This window comes from Astyanax mexicanus, chromosome 5 (assembly GCF_023375975.1).
Source record: "Astyanax mexicanus isolate ESR-SI-001 chromosome 5, AstMex3_surface, whole genome shotgun sequence".
NCBI lineage: Eukaryota > Metazoa > Chordata > Actinopteri > Characiformes > Acestrorhamphidae > Astyanax > Astyanax mexicanus.
The window spans coordinates 14,157,042-14,178,661 of record NC_064412.1 but is presented as its reverse complement, the minus strand read 5'-3'; the positions used below and the strand labels follow the sequence as shown (position 1 = coordinate 14,178,661).

Below are 21,620 nucleotides of genomic sequence, written 5' to 3'. Positions count from 1 at the left end.
AAGATTTCTCCTTTAATTTATTACTTTGCTCCATTCTCCTTAATTTAAACAGTTCATTGCAATAAGCCATTTTTGTCGTTTTGAAGATGCCTTTTACTGTTTTGGCTTTCTCGGTCACATGTCATTTCGTTCAGTAGCTCATCCATTTCCACTCACTGTTGTGTTTACGTGGATCTTCGTGGAAACGCGAACCTGAAAAAATAGCTATTTTATTAAACGCGAGGAAACGAAACTCAGAGATGTGCGAATGTGAGCCTTTGACATTTAACAAAACATTGGCAAATAAAAAAGAATTATGCCAACAAGTGCATCACAAAGACCACTAAAAAAAAACTTTCCACTAAAAGTTTGGAATTTAGCTACAGTATGCTTTACTGTGACCATAGCAAACAGCTAAGAGCTCTGGCCTTGTATTTGAGGACACTCGTTCTCCACCTTGCTAAAAGAAGCACAGGCAGTACAAACCAGATCAGATCATAAAACTAGAGCAGTAAGTGGAGCAAAAACTGGAGCTATGCTACGACAAAGCCAAATACAGTATTCCCCTAGCTGACTGCTTTTCCACTGCAGACACTTTCAGGGGAGTACTCACCAACAGCCTTCGCTAGCACTGAAAGATAGAAGACCCACTGCAACATCCTAAGCCATGGTCACATGTCTTGTTTTTGGTCTAAAGGATTTTGTTTTGGCTTTGTTTAAGATTCAAAGTCTAAGATTATTTTGTTTATGAAGTATGAAGTAGTGGAGTAGTTAAGCTTTCTTATAGAAGATTTTTAGTGTGTCTACAGAGATACTGAGCAGTAATTGACAGCATCTTAACTTGACAGCTCAAATTTATTTTGGCCTCATATTCTCAAAGACATTATCTATATTTTTTTGTTTATTATATTGGATACAGTTTAGCTGGAGCAGATTACATCATGTAATAAATAACGCAAAAGTACAATATTAGAAATATAACTGCTATATATATTTTTAAAATTATTTTATATTATTGTTATGTAAAAAATAATGGTTTTGAGTTTTTTGCCTGTTTGCTCTATGATTCAGCAATATATACCTATATGTATATACCCATATATACGGTATAGTCTATATGTCAGTTGTTTTCTCTTGAGTTTTATGTGAAGTTTCTCCAGCACTAAGGCCGGGCACAGCAGTATTAGCATTATCAGCTAACGGCAACACTAGCTCTTTTGCCAGTCAGAGGCGAGTATATTTTACACTGTAGTTTGTTTGTTTTCCGTGTTAAAACAAGCTATATGGGACAAACCGCTTACCGATAGCATCCTGGGTTATTGTAACACTCAGGTTCCTCAGTCTAGCACTATCGGGCGACATTTAATGCACTTTATAATCTGGTGAGCTTTATATATGAAAATAGACCAAAAAAATAGACATTTATTGATAGTGCACCTTATAATCCGGTGTACCTTATGTTCTGAAAAATACATAAGCAATATTTACATGTAATTAGATGAACAGGAATTATTTTCTGTATTTAAAAACATTCAAATAATGATTTTGGGATTGTAATTGATCAAACCATTCTATTGGGCACCATTGCTCTGTAAGCTAGAGCTAGCACTGCTAGCATTTTCACTGCTGGAAGATTCCCTCAGCAGTTGCTACAGGATTTGCTTTACTGATGTGTTTAGCACACACTCCCTCACGCTGGGAGCCACTTTAAAAAAACTCTCAAATTGTACTGAAGGACAGTTCTCCTCATCCTGTACCCTCTCAGACCACTCTGCCTCTCTTTTCTTCATTCTGAAAAATGCCCCCGAGACATTCAAGGGGCTTAGACACACAGTCACTACACAGTGTGGCCTACTTTGAGTACAGTTATGCTCCGGATAAAGGGAACATCAGGCTTTTCCCTTCTTTTTCTCTTTTCCATAGATTATTTTCCACAGCACAACAGAAAGCCCATGATTCATATTTAACCAGTGTATTGGTTATAGTGTATGCAGGATGTGACATAGCCTTGTTTATTAGGATTGCTTTAAAAATGCAGCTAATGATTAGTTTGGTAGTTGCATAAGTTGACACTTATTTTTCTGATTAATCTGATTTGTCATGGCTAGGCAGACCTCAGACATGCGTAGATACAATAAAACAGGTTCATTGACAAAAAGGGCAGTATAAGGGGTAGTCAAAACGAATAGGGTCAAAACCAGTTGAATAGCAGCAACAGAGAGACAACATACCATAAACTAGTAACAGTTTGAGGGTCACACACAGGCAAGGAGATATCAGAGGGCAGGCAAGAATCAGGGTCAAAAAAATAAACGTTCATACTCAAAATGGCCAGTGAGCAGGTGTTTAGAATTCAGGTGATTGGCTTCCTGAAGGTGCAGTGTGCAGTGTCATGTGATTGTGAGAGTCAGTGTGTGGTGAATCTTGGGTATTGTAGTCCGGAGACTGGAAATCGCAGGTAGAGCTGATTGTGGGAGAGAGAGGAGTGCTTTCAGCACCAGGCGTGACATGGTCAACGATATTTCTGTTTCCTGTGGGTGGATAGAAACAGCTGAATGTGGGATTTAAATGTACTTTAAATGCCCAGAAGACATTTAAATGTGAAATGTTCTGAAATGTACTGTGTAATTATATAAACTTTTGTGTCTTTCACTTTTGGTGACCAAGGGGAGTCCCCCTCATTGCTTTCCTGTCCCCATCACTTAGTAGTAGTATTCCAGTTGCAAATGAACAATTACTCCACCTTTAAATTAGTTTGGCTTGATTTTGGGATACCTTGTATGCATTTTTGATTGTATGTATTTATTTGATTTGATGCACATTTTTTTTTTGTAAAAACTTCGCTAAGATCCTTTTTTTTTCCAATAAGAATGAATGGGGTGCAAAAGTACACAGCCATCTACTGTACGGCTGCTTGATTGATGCCCATGCTTTTAGATACACTACCTCTGGGCAAGCCTGAATTTGCGAACAAATTCACAGTCGTTTTGATCCGCACTCATTTATTGGTTGTTTTAGTTTCACACCCAGTAGCCAACAATATGCATATACTCCATCAAGTCAGGTCCACCAGCTGTAATCCATAAGCATACTGACCCAGACTTACCTACTTATTGTTTTATCCCTCACTGATTCCTCCAATTTAGTCCCATTTATTTCCACACACATTATCCAGAGAGATGCTGTCTCATGACACAAGAAAACTTACTGTACTCCATCAGGGCAGGTAACTGAGGTGTAGATAGTCTACAGATATACTGACCTGCACTCATCTTATTGTTGTTTTGTATCCCTTGTTCCTCTAATGGTAGTTGTCAACCATTGTGCATTATTTCCTTCATGAAACCCACATTTCTAGTTATTGTATTATAATTGATTTGCTTTCTAACTGGCAAAAGGTAATTCATTGCTGTACGTTTACATTTGGGTCAAGCAAATACGACAGATGACTTTTTGCAGTGTATATTATTCTCAGATTGGAGCATTGCAAATATGTGTTGAAATAAAGGAAGCTGAATAAAACAGGTAAAACAGGGCGACAGGAGTCCTCCCAAATTCCCCATGCAATTTTCAGCTTGTCGGCCTGCTGTTGCTCCTTTAGGGCCAATATTCCAGCCTCATTTGGGCGTATTTCTGGTGATAAAAGTGGTTTGGTATCTTCTAGGTATTGTTTTTTTATTATTATTATTGTAGATATATGAAAGTAAATCAGGATGAAATACAATAATATTCTCTAATAGTCCCTTCTGGTAAAACAAGCTTCTTTATTTTACATTCATTTATCTTATTGTTTCATCACTAGAGAATTTTTGTATCTGCTCTGTTCTTTTATTTGAGAGACTGTTGTTTGCTTTGTGGATCTAGGCCACTCATACCTACACTCTGTAAGGTCCAAACATTTCTTGCTAAATTATACAGCATTAAGAACTGAGGGTCTCAAAAGATTTTTATTTGACCTTCTACAGAATGTGTCGACTCTGACGTTAATTAACTCTCAGTTGCTTAAAAGTGGTGTAAAATGGCAATAAAGAGACCTTTTAGTTACCTTTCAACTCAAAGTCAAACACTGAAATTATGCAGACCCCAGGCAAGCTGGGAAACGAAGCAACGTTTAGTGAAACTTGGCATATTAATACATTTTACCATAACCACTGCTGGAAAATCGTTAAGCTATCCCAATTAAGCTAATTTGTCGTTAATGACTGGTGGTCCCCAGCATGTGAATCAACAGAGATTGGACCGCTTCATGAAACCCAGGAGATATACATGATTGTAATGCCTGTTTAATTGGGTTGATATTGGCTCAGACTCTTTAAATCAGTCTGTTTTAAAGGAAAAAGCCTGAAGCCACAGAGTTTCGCAGTGGAAATGATTGTAGTGTGAGATCCTAATCAAACTGTTTTATCTCTTCAGTGATTCTCATCAAATAGTTGAGAAAAGATGATTCCTCCTTAAGATAATTTAATTGCTCCATTCAGCTGATACTATGACACTTTATAGTGCAATTAAAAGAAAATATTTGCAGTTTCAATTACATTCATTTAATTAAAAAATAAATTCAAGATTCTCAAGAGGAATTGATAAATACGTGACTACATTACAATTTCAGGATTCATATAATATGTATTAAAAACAGAATTAATTGATTTGCACAGAGAATGTTGCAAAACAACCAGTGTAATTTTTTTAAGTGAACCTACATCTCCTAAACTTAAACTTAACCTACACCTAAACCTAAGCCTAAACTTTACATATACCTTAATCTAAACCTAAACTTAACCTATACCCTAACCTAAGCCTAAACTGTACATATACCTCAATCTAAACCTAAGCATAAACTGTACATATACCTCAATCTAAACCTAAGCATAAACTGTACATATACCTCAATCTAAACCTAAACTTAACCAATACCTTAACCTAAGCATAAACTGTACATAAACCTCAATCTAAAACTAAACTTAACCTATACCTTAACCTAAGCATAAACTGTACATATACCTCAATCTAAACCTAAACTTAACCTATACCTTAACCTAAGCATAAACTGTACATATACCTCAATCTAAACCTAAGCATAAACTGTACATATACCTCAATCTAAACCTAAGCATAAACTGTACATATACCTCGATCTAAACCTAAGCATAAACTTAACCTCAACCTCAATCTAAACCTAAACTTTACATGTACCTCAATCTAAACCTAAACTTAACCTACACCTCAACTTAAATCGTAACATAAACTTTGCATATATCTTAACCTAAACCTAATCTTAATCTACACCTCAACCTTAATCTAAACCTAAACTTTACATAAATCTCAACCTAAACCTAATCTTAATCTACACCTCAATCTTAATCTAAACCTAAACTTTACATATACCTTAACCTAAACCTATTCTTAATCTACACCTCAACTTAAATCTAAACATAAGCTTTACATATACCTTAACCTAAACCTAATCTTACTCTACACCTCAACATAAATCTAAACATAAACTTTGCATATACCTTAACCTAAACCTAATCTTAATCTACACCTCATCCTTAATCTAAACCTAAACTTTACATATACCTTAACCTAAACCTAATCTTAATCTACACCTCAACCTTAATCTAAACCTAAACTTTACATATATCTCAACCTAAACCTAATCTTAATCTACACCTCAACCTTAATCTAAACCTAAACTTTACATATACCTCAACCTAAACCTAATCTTAATCTACACCTCAACCTTAATCTAAACCTAAACTTTACATATACCTCAACCTAAACCTAATCTTAATCTACACCTCAACTTAAATCTAAACCTAAACTTTACATATACCTTAACCTAAACCTAATCTTAATCTACACCTCAACCTTAATCTAAACCTAAACTTTACATATACCTAAACCTTAACCTAAACTTAATCTTAATCTACACCTCAACCTTAATCTAAACCTAAACTTTACATATACCTTAACCTAAACTTAATCTTAATCTACACCTCAACTTAAATCTAAACATAAACTTTGCATATACCTCAATCTAAACCTAAACTTAACCTACGCCTCAACCTAAACTTAATTTTACATATACCTCAATCTAAACCTAAACTTTACCTACACCTCAATCTACACCTAACCCTAAACTTTACACATACCTCAATGTAAACCTAAACTTAACCTACACTTCAATCAAAACCTAAAACTTAACCTACACCTTAGTCTAGTTCTAAACCTAGACTTGACATTCACCTACTTTTTAACCTAAACCTAATCTTAACCTACCCCTCAGCTGTAAACTTAACATACACTTCTACCTAAATAAAAGGAAAAAATGGAATCTTCATTATGTATAAATGATATATAGTTGTGCAGAATGTTAAACTGTAAGGGATCTAAGCAACTTTTCTTTGATCTTAAGTGCTGTATTAAGTTAAATATTCCTTCCACTCACTCTCATGGTTCTTTCTGGAACCAAACCTAGATCTTAAATGGTGTCAGACAAAGAACCATTTAAAGCACCTTTATTTTTAGTCTGTGTGACATTGTGAAGTTCTGACGGAAGCTGGGAAGTGTGGCTTGGCTGTCTTTGTGGAGTGAGGTGTTTGGTAATTTGTTGTAATTTGTTGAGGTTAATATTTGGTGAGTACTTTGAGAATAATCAGGATGTTAATGTGTGTTTTCACAGGATCTTTTCCGCTCCCTCGTGGCAGGAAACTGAAGACCACAAGCCTCTGTTTACCAAAGGTAAGTGTTTGTCCGCGCTTAATACTGCTGCAGCGCCTTTTCCTGAGAACTCAAGACTATCGGTTTCTTTATCTCTCCTTTCTGAATGTGTCTGAGTTGCCGACATTGTAAAGAACGGGTGTGACTACGTGCCCCGCAGGGACACAGGGGGAGGCACGCTGGAGGTTGGGTGTGTTTGGCGGTGGTTGATGGGGGATTTATCGAAGAGGAAGCTGCAAATCACTGTGGGAATTAGTCCCAATGCTGAGATGTGGTTGGCTGTCCTTGAGCAAGTGAAGTTTCTAGGAGACATATCAACTTGAGATGAGGTAGATTTGTCTGAGTTGTTGTCTCTATGGAGAACAACTGTTGTTTAGTTGCATATATGTAATGATATCAAATTAATGGTGCATACTGTACGAAAAACAAGCAACCAGCATTGTAACTGCATGATTTTACTTAACCCAAATGAATACAGCAAAGCAAAATTAATTAGAAGGATATAAATGCTTATCTTGCTTTTGTTGGAAGCAAAGTTACTGTCTCTGTAACTGTGCTGGGAAATCTACTAGATTTAAAACATTGCTGTGATGATTTGATTGCATTTATTGAGAGGTGTTATTGTTAGTGAGGTCAGTATGTTGGATGATCATCACTTTATCCTCAACCTGCAAGTATTAAATGGACCCCCATCTTTCCAGAGAACAGAGTTCCACTGCTTTGGTTGTCAATGCTGGGGGATTTATACTTTTAGCCCATACCTGGCATTAGGTGTGTGTTTATGTGTTTCAGAGATTTCTATTATATTGGCAGTACTTCTCTACAGGGACTAGATATGCTTCTGCGGGTGTGCTTCTGCACCTCTGTATTTCAGTGCTGGTTTACGTTTTTACTGTAGAATCTCACAGTTCATTTTGTTTGTAGAATTATCCTTTTCCTCAGTTAAACTTATCTTACGTACTTAAAAAAGGATATTATGTGCTGTCCTTCAGTATCACAGTGCCTGAGAGAGATGGACAGCGAGTCGGCCACTGTCTGTCCCACAGAGTGTTATTGATCTCTGCTGATGGTCACAGACCTTGTGACCTTTCGGGCTGAAGGTCTGCTAATGATGTGAAAAATTGGATGGATGTCAGTAAAACCGTTATGGGAAGGCGCAAAGGAACAGCACTGTCACCTTATCTGCATTAGTGAGCATAGGATTTCCAGGAGCTGAGAGCTGTCAGGATTGATTGTGCACTGAACGTTTAAAGCTAACTAGAAATCACCATTGACCTTTTAACCCTTTCCCCCTTTTTTGTTAAAATTAAGCTTATCATGTTATATACTGTTAAAATGCAATGTTTTTTGTTTTCCCGTGACTTTTGCCACAGTGCATAGGGGAAAAATATTAGCTAATAATAATAATACAGCTCTAGAAAAAGTTTCTCTGATTTTGCTATTTATAGGTATATGTTTGAGTAAAATGAACATTGTTGTTTTATTCTATAAACTATTGAAAAATAAAAATATTGTAATTTACAGCATTTATTTGCAGAAAATGAGAAATTGCTGAAATAGCATAGAATAGAGCTTTCAGACCTCACATAATGCAAAGAAAACAAGCTCATATTCATAAAGTTTTAAGAGTTCAGAAATTAATATTTGGTGAAATAACTAAATCACAGTTTTAATGCATCTTGGCATGTTCTCCTCCACCAGTCTTACACACTGCTTTTGGATAACACTTTGCCACTCCTGGTGCAAAAATTCAAGCAGTTCAGCTTGGTTTGATGGCTTGTGATCATCCATCTTCCACTTGATTATATTCCAGAGGTTTTCAATTTGGTAAAATCAAAGAAACTCATACTTTTTTAAGTGGGCTCTTAATTTTTCCAGAGCTGTGTTATTTCATAAGAAATTATACAACTCTTCCTCTTGCTGTCAGGAGAGGGAGAACCGTAACACCAATTTTATCTCTGTTTATTTTTATTTCTCTAATTATTATGGCTTCAGGATCTTATTTCATCGTAGAAAATCATGACTGATGGGATAAGGACAATGTGTCAAATTTTGAGAGTTTGAGTTGCTCGTTAAGGTTTACACTTTATTGCTGAATTAACACACGACAGGCTGTAGTAACTACCTCAGGGGGACTGTATGGCACTAGACAGGACAAACTCTATCCATCAGTTCAAAACAGGTTAGTCTTAGTTATGTGTTTTGTTTGTTGAATATTTTTTTCTGTTTTACCATACATAGTTTCGGGCATGTTGAATTATTACAGGTCAGAGGAGCGTTAATGTGATTTTATAGCTTCTAATTGAATGTAAAAATGCTACATTAATTCTGCTGTAAGTTACGATATTTAGGTCTACCATTGTGTTTTAATTAGGAAATAGCTGAATACATGTAAGTAGATTAAGCAAATTAAAACATAATTAAAAGTACTTAAAAGTATGCATCAATAATGTCTGCATATTATTTACAAAGAGTAAAAAAAGGAAAGTTGAAGTAAATATAAGCTACATTTTTTTAAGGTTTAAAGTGTATATTATAAATAGATGTAAATAGATTCATCATACAAACATACACACAAAGCATTGTTCAGTCTGTCCACATGCTTCTGCAGTATCACACTGTGTTCACACATGTACACACAGAGACACATGTCTACACACACACACACACACACACATGCACAGTCGCAGACAGGGGGAAAGAGAGCATTACATTAACATGTTCTAATCTGTAGGAGGCTTATTGGAGACAAATCCCACCAAAGCTTTTAAAGCTTCTGCCTTTTTATCTGTTCCCTCTTTCCCACCAGCCACCTCTCTCCTCTCTCTACTTTCTCTTTCTCTCTAAAACTAGTATCTGTCATTCCCTGTCACTCTTTCTCCTTCTTTCTCTGTCTTTTTTTCTCTGTCTCTATTTTTTTCCTTTAAAACTAGAGGTGGACAGTATGGCTCTAAAATAATATCATTATATTTATCATATCATAATGATATTGTTGGTGAAAAAATACTGTATGGAGAAATATTATATTTTCAGGAATGATACTTCAAGTAAAAAAATAGATCTGTCAAAACTATATTTAGTCTGGATTTGGATGGGTTAGATAGACAGTTCTGTCTATTAGAGAAATAACCAGTTTTCATATCAGCTCCACTGTAAAACATATTTAGCAACTTTCTGCTGTTCAGAGATATGGTTCATCTTTTCATCCAAGCTACAACAATCTCATTAAACGCTGCTCTGCTGAATACAGTCCTTCTGCAGTGCTCTAAAAACCAGTATTCGCACAGTATGTGCACTGTTTCTCTTTCTACTAACCTATGCACATAATTACTTGCCTAGTCTAAAATCCTCATAATGTTATTGTAAAGCCTAGAATAGCCTACAGTAAGTATTAGACAAAAAGTATATGTTAAACATTGGCTATGTACATTCAGTATAGTTTGCAAGGACTGTCTGATAAGCACTACAGCACAACTACTATTTAAGTAGAAGCAGCATGCAGTGGTGATTCCTTATCTCAAACAATGTATTAAAAAAAAGCAAACAACAGTGATGGGTATACCCAAACAATATATCTCAGTGCCTTAACAACTTAACAACTTGTCCTGTGCCTTTAAGCATCAATTACAGCTTGACACCAATGTCTCATACTGTTCACAAGTTGACTTATTGTCTTCTGAGGCATGGCATCCCCCTCTTCTTGAAGGACGGCCCTCAGTTCATTGAGGTTCTGGGGTACAGAGTTAAAAGCCTCTTTACGACAACGACAAAGCTGTATGTTTTTAAAACATTCTTATTCAAGGAGCAGCATGGGGGGGGGGGGGGGGGTAGGGTAGACTTTCACAAAGGGTTAAATTGGTTTGGATAGTTTTTTTCCCCCTTCATAAATTAAATAATTATTTAAAAAGTATTTTTTATATTTACTCAGATTGTATTTGTTGATATTAAAGTTTATTTAATAATCGGAAAAAATGTAAGTGTGACAAAAATGCCAAAAGGAAAGAAATCTGTAACGAGGCAAATACTTTTTCACGGCACTGTATATGTATACACATGTAGACAGGTGCATGCAGTCTCAGAAGTCAGGTGATCTAAAATGAGGTAGAGATGTGATGTGGAGAGAATCAGGTGCATTATGGGAAGTGGAGTTCGTAGGCATTAGTTTGTTTGCTGAGACAGGCATAGGAATCAGAACTCATGGGCGTGACACAGTTAGATATTTACTGTTTAAATATACAGAATGCTGTGTTTTTTGTTGAAGCAAATAAATACTGCTACTTTATACCCTCTGATAAAGTTTAAACCTATTTTACATCGCTATTTTCCTTAAATATATTGAGATATGACTGTTTTAACTACATCATCCAGCCCTAGTACACACACACACACACACAAACACATACACACTTTTATACCACAGTAGCTTGAAGGGTCCTCTCTAAAAGAATATTCCAACAACAATGCCCCAAATTCATCTATAGTTCATACCATCAAAACCCATCCATACTCCAGTACAAGTGGCCCAACCAGCGCTCTCTGTCTCACAGTGACGGACCACCACAAAGCGTGTCCCATGTTCAGACCGTGTGCAGCGCAGTGCAGCTGTCTGAGGGAGATAACGGCCAGCGCAGACGCTCTCCGCTTCACTTAACTTCATCTTGTTTGAGGAAGCAGCATGACTGGGCTTTGAGGGCCGTGATGAGTTGTGTAATACCTGCTATTAGGAGAGGGTTACGGAGATAAAAAACATGATGTGCTGAAGAACAAGTGTGACTCGTTCTCAGCAACCTCTTTTTCTCTCTCCCTCTCTCCCTCTCTCTCTCTCTCTCTCTCTCTCTCTCTCTCTCTCACTCTACGAGCCACATTCAATGTCCTAGTTTTTGGTGACCTGATGTTCCTTATTCCAGAGCGGAGCCCCATCCCCCATCCTTCTTCTTTCTCTCTTCTATCTCTCCTTATTTTACTTCCTCCTTGTCTCTCTATCTCTCAAACAATCCCTTCCATCTCTCCATCACCTGCTCGTACGAGCAAACTACATACCATCAGTCTGATATAATAAGACCCAGAATGCCCCAGTTCAAAAGGTCACCAGTTCCTCTGAAGTCCCAAAATTGCTGAACGTCCAGTCTTTGTCTCAGACTCATCCATTTTTCAGTCACCCAGAGTGCCCTGTCCTGCTGTGCCCCTTCAATTTCTTACTTTAAATTGCCTATGTTTGGCCTTTGCATCACTCTCCAGCTGAACTCCCGCTGTTCTCCGCTCTCTGCTCTCTACAAATTCGCAATATTCTTTTGTTCGGGATATCGAACAGAGACCTTATAAAAGCATGAAAATATCAACATTTGTTCTGCATTAAGCTGAGTACAATCAGGGCAGCTCCACGGCCAAAGTCACTGAGCTGATGTAGATGCACTTTCCCTGCTTCAGCCCAGAATGATTCATCCACTGCAGTTTGTCATCCTACTGGATCATCTTGTCAACTTGGCAATTTGGGACCTTTAAAGCTCTCTGTTTTAGATTGAATGGATTCCGGAAAAAAAAGAGGCGAATGATTTGATTTAAAGTAAGCTTAATCTGGAGGATCAGATAAGTTTTTTAGTACACCCAAAATATCAAATAAACCTTGTTTATAATGCTTATAGTTCTGAGCTGAGTTTGGACTGTATAACTACTGCAAAACCTCCTATTTAACTGTGTAAGATTCATTTATTTAGGAATATAAATGTCAGGTTTGGTGCAGCAAGGGCAAGGAGAGGACGAGGAGGCGGACGCAAATATGAGAATTTTTAATAACAACAAGATAAACAAGAAAAAAAACTAAGAACTAGAATTAAAAACCAAAACATAGAAATAAGGACTACAAAGAAAACCAACAACCTAACAGATGTAACAACAGACAAGAACCGACAAAGAAAAAAGGAACTATATAAAAACGCTGGGGTATAAATACACTTGAGGGGAACAGGAAACAGGTAACACCTGGGGACAGGAAATGAGGGGGTGGAGCTAAAAAAAATTAATACAGGTGGGAGCAGTGAAGACATGGGTGGAGACAAGGAAAACACAGAGAGGGCCATGTTAAAGAAAGGTATTTAAACAAACAGGAGTGCGGGAAAAACACACGGACAGACATGAGAGACACAGAACAGGATAAGAACCTGACAATAAAAATCTTTCTTAATACACTATTTAAGCCATTTCATGTTTATTATTCAGTTTGTAATGAAACATTTTGGAAGCCATCTGGTAACCATTTGGTTCTTCTCAATTCCCACAGGGTTTTATTTTAGAGACTATAAATATGATATTAAATATAACAGCAGTGCATGTAAATGTAAGTGTGGGTGTAAATACAGAGTCCATAGGCCTGTTCAAGCAAGATAAGTTTACATGAGTTACATTAGATGAATTAATGTAATTTTACTTCAGGACAAATGTAAACTTTATTATTGCTTTGGCCTATTTAATTAACAGTATGATTATATTTTAAATTTCTGTAAGCTGTAATTAGTTAATTAGTTATAATTAGTTAAAATAAAAGTATTTACAGTATCTACAGTAGATTCTTATAAAAGTAATTACATAGTTGTTATCTGAAAATAGTAATTACAGTACAGTGCAGCAGAGCTGTATGTAAACACTGCACAGTCCAGTAATTATGAAGGTCAGTACCATATATATAAACACTGTACTACTATAATTACTGTAAATTTACACATGAATTCACATTTGTGTTAATGGTAAAATCTTGTTTTTGACTTTATTGTGTGATAAACTGTTTATAATAGACTCAAATGTGGTTACAGCTGCTTCTGTTAAAATGGTTCCAGCTGCATCTGTTACAGAAATGTGATAGAAATGTACGACATCTCCATTAAAACTATCAGACAGAAACAGAAATAAAATTAAGTTGTAAATATGCAAATAACTATGTTAAATATGTAAAATGTGAATATGTAGCAGTATATATAAAATATCTAAGTATTTAGTAATTATTTATAAGATCATTGGAAGCTTTCTTTTTTTGGTAAGACTATACGATTTTAAGAGTTAAAATTAAAAACTTAGTATTACCAGTGTTATCCATTCTTTTATTGTGATTTAGTTTTAATTGATCTCAATTTTATTATCAATTAATCATGTTAATACAGTTAAACTGATGCAGTGCATTACCACAATGCATTTTATACTCCTAATATGTACATCTTAAAACAGTTTTATCTTTAGAAAGCACTTTTTTAAAAACTGCAAGTATTATTTTATGTGGACATTCTATTGGTTATATCCATAACAGAATTGTGATATAAGCTTTTGGCCATATTGTTTAGCCTTAATGTCACGTCACAATGTCAATTTCGATGTCTCTGAGTTGGATAATGTAATTGTCATAACCAGGACACAATCCTTTTACTGAATGAAAAAGCTGTGCACCTCAGTCCTGCACAGTTTTGCACAGATATTTCCAGTTACATCTGAATTTACGCTTTTAATCCCAGAAGGGCCAATTACTGTTGTCTTGCTGTTTCCTCGGCTTTTGAGTGCTCGGTGCTGACTCACCTCTTGATCGGTCCGGACGCGAGACAGCGCGCAGGTGGGGGCGGGGCTGGTGTCGCCATGGGCCCTGCATTGTTTAATATTGCGATATTTACTGTCAAAAAAATAACATTTGCAATGTATTTTTTTCCACCATTGTGCAGCCCTAATGTGCATGTACCAATATTTGCTTTAAATTGTTGCTTTAATGGCTTTGTAATTCACAGGATAGTTGTATTCCTTCAGAAAACAAGTGTTTTTGTTTACTACAGAGTGTCATCCATTTTTGCCCCAAAGAAAAATGACTTTCAGTGCTTCAACTAACCACAATCTGACAACCTGTCCTCAGAGGTGTATTGAGGATTACACACAAGAGCCCTAATGGATCCATGAAGTAGGAACAGGTGCAGGTGATAATGCTAGTGCACAGTCAGAGTGGAACCTAATCAAGAAGTGAACAGCCAGTGGCTCGTACACCAGCAAAGCTCCGCACTGATTGGCGGAGTCAGATGGGCGTGACAGTAAAAGCTATTTTTGTCTTTTATCTTCGTAAGCAGGAAGCGATTTCACCTCCTCTAACCCCAGTGATCAGTAGCTTCAATGAGACTAATAGCATTGCACAATGGCTCACTGAGGCCTTTGTGTGATAAACAGCATTCAGGCTTCAATTCCCATCACCCTCTGTTCTCATTACAGCCTCCATCAACATTCTCCCACCATAAGCTCTCATCAGAGGAGGCCATGCTGTTCACTTACTTTCCTTTATCCTCCTTTCAAGAAGCATCACTCTGCCCATTCAGATGAGTCAGCTGCCTCTAGCAGAGAGAGGGAGACATATGGAAAGCCAAAGGTTTATGAAAATGTGATAATTAACGAATAGTGCAACACAACTACTCTCATTGAAGTGTCCATATCTTATAGATGAAAATAAGTGACAAGTTCCTCTAATAAAAAAATACAGTATGTCAAGTATGGCCACTCCACTCAACATTACACATGCTTTTGTATTTCCATTTTTCTCTCCACTGCCCCTATAAACACTCCAAGCGAGACAAAAATCTATACATTTGTTTTCTGTAAATCACAATAAGAAAACATTTATAGAACCACCATGGCATAACATTTAACTTGTCAACCCCATCAGAGCCCCACCCACTAGATCAGTTAAAAAAAACCCACTTTGATCATTTTGGTTGAGAACCTCAGTCAGTACACAGCAGGATTACCCAGCAGACTTCTTCTGACAGAGGGATCTATACCTGCTGTTCTTTCACTATAAGTACTTTCAAATAATAAGTTTTGTATTTCTATCACTGCTAAGCATAAACTAGTTTGTTTGTATTTTGCCATTTAGCACAAGCTAACACTAACCTGTGATAAATGCGCAGAGTGTAATGGCATGGCCAGCAATAGCTTATTTGCATAAAAGTGACAGAGCCTTTAAACTACTCATTCTGAACATTTGAACATTGGATATAGCTGGTAAGATATCATTGTGTGAGAGTGATTTTGTGCAAAGAACATGTTTTGTGTCATAATTCATGACAGTGCTCAACCGCCCTCACAAGATAACACCTCACAGCTTATACAGGTGTGAGGTTTTTTATAAGATTCGCCATCTTAATTTAACTTACTAATGTTAATGTCTAATTACTCCATGTGAAGACACTAATTAAATGAAGAGGAATAGGGTAAACCTGTGGTGAAGAATACTGGTTGTCAAAACCTGTGAAACTGACACCAATAAATCCATTAATCCTGGTATTTACTTATTTAGGAGTATTTTATCCTCTTCGGTAACAATTTCAAAGTAATGCTGTGAAGAATAAACTAAGTATCACAGAATCACAGTGACGATGATGATATCATCCTTCACGCATTGTGATGATATTGTATAATTAATATTTATATATAGTAATACAGTCAATATAGCGGGGTTGCACAACACAGCAAATCCAAAGACTCTTACATATTGGTTTGAATTGCAAACATTTAACATATCATTTTTTTTGTTAGTCCTTCATGTCCAAACATATCATAACCCTTATTTTTCTCTCCTCAGGCTCATCCCTCAGTCCTCGTCACCTTACTGACACACACATATACACACCATTTTCTTAGCTACAGCAGCTAATCTAATTTGTGTGCTAATTAGTAGGGATGACCTCAATTAAAACAGTGATGGAAACACAGCATCCACACTCCAGATGAAAAAGACAAACTGACATTTTCCATTTATGATCGTGATGTGGCCTCTCTCACGCTCTTCTTTATTTATAGACTCTGAGATTTCAATTAGGGTGCTATGTGATTTCTATAGATGTGAGTTTTCCAAGCTTTTTGAGTGAGATCTTTAGGATGAGATCATGCTTGCAAGAGAGTGCCTGGCATGTTCAAAAGCCACAGATCATTTTCCTCAAAAAGACGTGTGACACCATATTCCTCTGATCACTGACAGTGTGTAGGGAGCCTGCGTTCACTGTTGAAGGGAAGATGCTTTAAACCTTCCCTCAGTGCTCAGCTGACAACTGACATGTCGTGGAGAACGCTATCTGTGTTCCTCCTCATGGATTTGCATTTAGAATAGAAAAAAGAGATACAAAGGAGATACTCCTCTCTATCATAGCTTTTTGAAAAAAAAAGTACTGCAAAAATAAAGAGGAAAAGGTGATGATGTGTTACTGTTACATAGCTTGCACGTGTGCACGAGGGCATTATGATGCAACAATGTTGAACTCTGAAGTCAAAATTGAATAGGTTGTTTTTTTCTCTAGATTGATTGTAAGGAGCAGTAAAGGAGCAGTAAAGCCTCTCCAATCAGTGCAGGTTAGCAGCAGGTTACTGGTCTGTGTAGATTAACATCCAGCGATAGTTTGACTTTAAAAGAATATGTTTTTTTTTTTTTTTAAGAATTACAGTTTTGTTTACTTACCTTAATCTAGCTTAACCTAGGTCTTGCCACCCAGCGGTGAGACCTGCTGAGTTAGAAGGAAAACATTGCGACACCCGTGTTCCTTACTAGTGTTGCATAATGCACCTTATAATCTAGTGCACCCTATGTATGCAAATAGACCAGCCAATAGATATTTATTGATAGTGCGCCTTTTAATCCGGTGCACCTTATAGTGCGAAAAATACGATAATAGATACATTACACTGACATCAGAAAAGTTGGAGAAGTAGAGAGCGGTTTTATTCTTTATCACATGGACATGAAACTGCCTAGGGGTCCTTAGGGAGTAAGTGTGTGTGTGTGTGTGTGTGTGTGTGTGTGTGTGTGTGTGTGTGTGTGTGTGTGTGTGTGTGTGTGTGTGTGTGTGTGTGTGTGTGTGTGTGCTAGTCTACTGTTGCTAGCAAAAAAAGGGCTAAACGTTTGTTCTATTTGTGATTTATTTATGCAGTGTTGAATCTCGGTCTATCCTCTTTTGTTAAAGAGCCACTAAACCCTAAACAATATTTTGTCCATTAATAGCTGAAATATGTTCCTTTAAAGTAATGAAATATACCAGTCCCGGTTAACATTATATAAACATTTGCTTATCTATAAAAAATGCTTTTATTGTGATCATTTCTGCCTCTGCAGCGCCCTCTCAGGTTTAACTGTACTATAGACGAGGATGATGTGTCTGTGCACTACAGCTCAGCCAATCAGCCCTCCCTTCTGCCCCACCTCTAAACCCATACATCACCCAGTGCCCCTCCTAAAGTACCCCTCCCATTTTTTTTGCTGAGGGTGGAGTTAGCAAAAATCAGTTTGTGCCCATTTAAGATTATCTTAAACTGCTTTTGTGAACCTGGGATCTGAACCTTAATTTCTATTGGTCGATTTACACAGCGTAGTTTATTCAATGTAAATAGCAGATTTTTTGAAAGCCATTTTCTGTTATATTGCATTAAGCTTTAAAAACAGCTGGTATGTTTTCCAATAATCCTTTCTGCCACTTAAAGAAACCCATTGAACATTCACTTATCTCTCTTTTATCATTTTTGAGTTTTAATGTCCATAAAAGCTCTCACTATAATCTGTGTTTTACACAATCATGCAGCATGCATGCCACAAAAATTGCCATTTGCATTAAATGCACCTGCTTATTATGGGGCCCAGAAAGGTTTAAAATGAGAACATTAGAAGGACCTAGCCTCTTGCACTGACCTCAGATCAGGTCTGCAGTTTGTAATCTGATGATTAGGGGTATGGGAGTGGGCTAGAAGGCAATTTATTCCACATCTGTCCCTCAGCAGACATACCACACTAAAGCTCCCATATGTCAACGAGTGGAGTAGTAACCCAGCAAAATCCAATCACTGACATATCTGATGTTCTATAAGGGTAGAGGGGGAATTCATTCAGCTAATACCAGAGCTTCCATTACACTCCATTAAGTGATGCTTACTGATCAATAAACCATCAAACTCACATGTCAAAAGAAAAAAAACACACATACACTCAAGCTTATTAGATCTGACACTGTCCTCCTAAACATACACACACAAACATAAGCATACACACACACACACACATACATAAACATGATCCTTTTTCCAACCTCATTTTTAATTCCAAGGATCAGCTTAGTACTTTTACAATTTACACAAATGCACACACTTTCTAAATGTGCTTCATTCCCTCTTCAAAATTATAATTTGTTACTAATTTATTCATTTAGTTCAGCTGCATTTAATGTATTTAGAAAAAGTAAGATGTATACACTGTACACTCCTAAAAAGGAAGGTGCTTCACATGGTACTTTGATAAATATGTTTCTTTTGTATGCGCTCATATTTTTTATTCCATGACATCATTTAAATTAGCATTTACAGCACCTTTATATTTTTTCGGACTATAGGCCATACTTGAATTCTTTATTTCTTTATTTACTAAGGCTGGGTGTACTTTATTGCCATATTGTACTTAAGTAGTACCTAAATTAAGAAAAGTTTGGGTACCACTTTAAAAAAAGACTACCTTTACAAAGGGTTTATAAATGGTTTAATGGTTACTAATTAGGTTGTAAATGCCTTAAAAATCATTAATAATAAGTTATAACACATACGTACAAATATACGTAGACCTGTTGTTTGCCAAATAGTAAACCCACAGCCAAATAACTAATTATTAATGATTTTAAGGCATTTACAACCTAATTAGTAACCATTAATAAACTAAATGTAAACCATTTATAAACCCTTTATAAAGGTAGTGTTATTTTAAAGTGGTACCAAAGTTTGTACTAAAGTTGTACTAAAGCAGCTTTTTAGAGGCCCAAACAGTTTTCTTTAATTATTGTTTCAATATGTAGTTTTTATTTAAACATATAGAAGCATTTATAGTAGTTTAAAGTGAATTGTGAAATTACATTGTCAAAAAAAGTTTTTTTTCTTTTTCTGTTTGTTATTTTTCATCCGCATTTTATGTCACTTAAGTGCATTTTCTCAGTTTTTTCAGGACTTTAACTAAAGTGGGGTTTCTCTGTAGTTTGTCATATTTTTTAACTAAAGCTTTTTGGCTGAAGGAGTGCCAGAGGCATTTTCGCTGTGGTCAACTGTGCCCTAAATGCAGCCCAACATCTCATCACAGGAGCAGAGAAGGTCTTAGCACTTGTGCTCATATATACACTCATACTGTACATGCACACCTTTGTTTTATGCAGTGTACATTTATGGATTAACTTAAACTGTAATTTGGTTAATATATATTATCTATATACCATATGTGTGTTTCTCTCTGTAATGACAACTTTCATCTTCATCCTTTTCAAAGTTAAGCCTATACTGTACAGCAGTACAGCCCAAAATCAGGCACACACACACACACACACACACACACTAAAATCATGTACTGCCCCAATCAGTAACAGGACTGCAGTCTGCTCCATTTGTCCCAAAAGTGATTTTGCTTTGTCAGTCCCTATTGACCTGTGAGCAATGGCTCCAGTCTAAAAGGCTCCACTCCCAGCCTTTTTGCCCTCTGGTCATTCAGCAAATGTGCTATAGCCTATTCACTGAAGCCTGTCTGATTCCTCTGCTGAAAGCTTACAGTATTCCAGCCGGAGTTGAGCAGTAAAGTGATTGGCATGTGTTGGCATGTTTAAGAGGTATTCTACTTTTCAAAACATCTGGTATAATTAAAACATTAAAATGCAAACAGATCTAGAGATCTGTAACTATAACTGCTTCATCAATAGTATATTAACTTGCAACAAAATTATATACTAACAGTCATAACAATTATATATTTTGCTGCACTCCATTTAAACAAGATTTCGTCCTCCCAAGTCAAATGTTCTACACGTAAAGATGGGAGCTATACCATACATCAGCATTAGTATAAGCGGTAGTATTATAATATACTTATTATTTGTGTTTTATGAAATCAATTGCACACACAGTACACTGTGGATGAGTTTCTGTGGTGTTTGGATTGTTCTAAATACCAACAAAAAGAAGCAACAGACATGTAATGATGGGATTAAACCCATTATTAGTAGTATAAAACTGTTATTGAAAATATATAACATAATATCTAATTCCAATCTCACAGTTACACAACCATCTCCAACTTCAAATGAACTCCTCCTGATGTTTCTGTGTGTAATAATAATAATGACATGATCAGTGGTACTTACTTACAGCTCATTCAGTTTAAAATCATTGTGCAAATCATCGTCAAAAAAAAACTTAGCAACAGAAAAAATGTTGTACATTAGAAATAAAATGGTAATTTATACATTAGTGTCATGTCCTTGTTCTGTCCCTTGTCAACCTCCATGTTTTTCCCCTTCTTTGTTTGTTGTCCTAGCTCTCCATGTCTCTCTTGTCTCCACTCATGTCTTCAGTGCTCCCACCTGTGTTCATTTGCTGCTCCGCCCCCTCATTACCAATCCCAGGTGTTTTCCATTTCCCATTTGTGTATTTAAAGCCCCTGTGTTTCAGTGTTTGGTGGTCTGGTCTTGTTGTTTTTTTGTTTGTCTTTCTTGTAAATAAATTTCTTGTAACCTGCATTTACGTCCGCCTCACTAGCACAATAATATTTTAGAATATGTGTTTATATGAGAAAATAGAAAATTTTCATTGGTGCAATGTTTCTAAAACAGTTAATCTGAGTTTGATCCTCACAGTGTTGTAGTGTTTTAGTGTTTAGCTCGTGTGCAGTGTGCTGTGAGACAGTGTTGTCTGAGTTTTCTCATGTGCTGGAGACAGTTCAGGTCTGTGAAGCTCATGGTAGTCTCCAAGGTTACAGCTGATTGGCAGCTCCTGGATGTTAGTGCACTCTCTGTTCCTACTTAATGCCATCTACCATTCAGCATTAGCTCATCTGCGCTAAGCCCATCCACTCCCATATTCATCAGCTGTCCAAGCCGTTTTCATCTTTTCCTTACACACCTATC

At 36.5% G+C, this 21,620-nt stretch overlaps 1 protein-coding gene across 4 annotated transcripts in view; it reads left to right on the top strand.

Annotated features, from left to right (window-relative positions):
- dlgap4b (discs, large (Drosophila) homolog-associated protein 4b) overlaps positions 1-21,620 on the top strand; it is a 194,114-nt gene that overhangs the window by 56,934 nt on the left and 115,560 nt on the right. For all 4 annotated transcript variants that reach the window (XM_022675702.2, XM_022675700.2, XM_022675704.2 and 1 more), the window contains exon 2: positions 6,662-6,720. The gene's annotated coding sequence lies outside the window, so the exon portion shown is untranslated. The remainder of the gene's footprint in view (positions 1-6,661; positions 6,721-21,620) is intronic.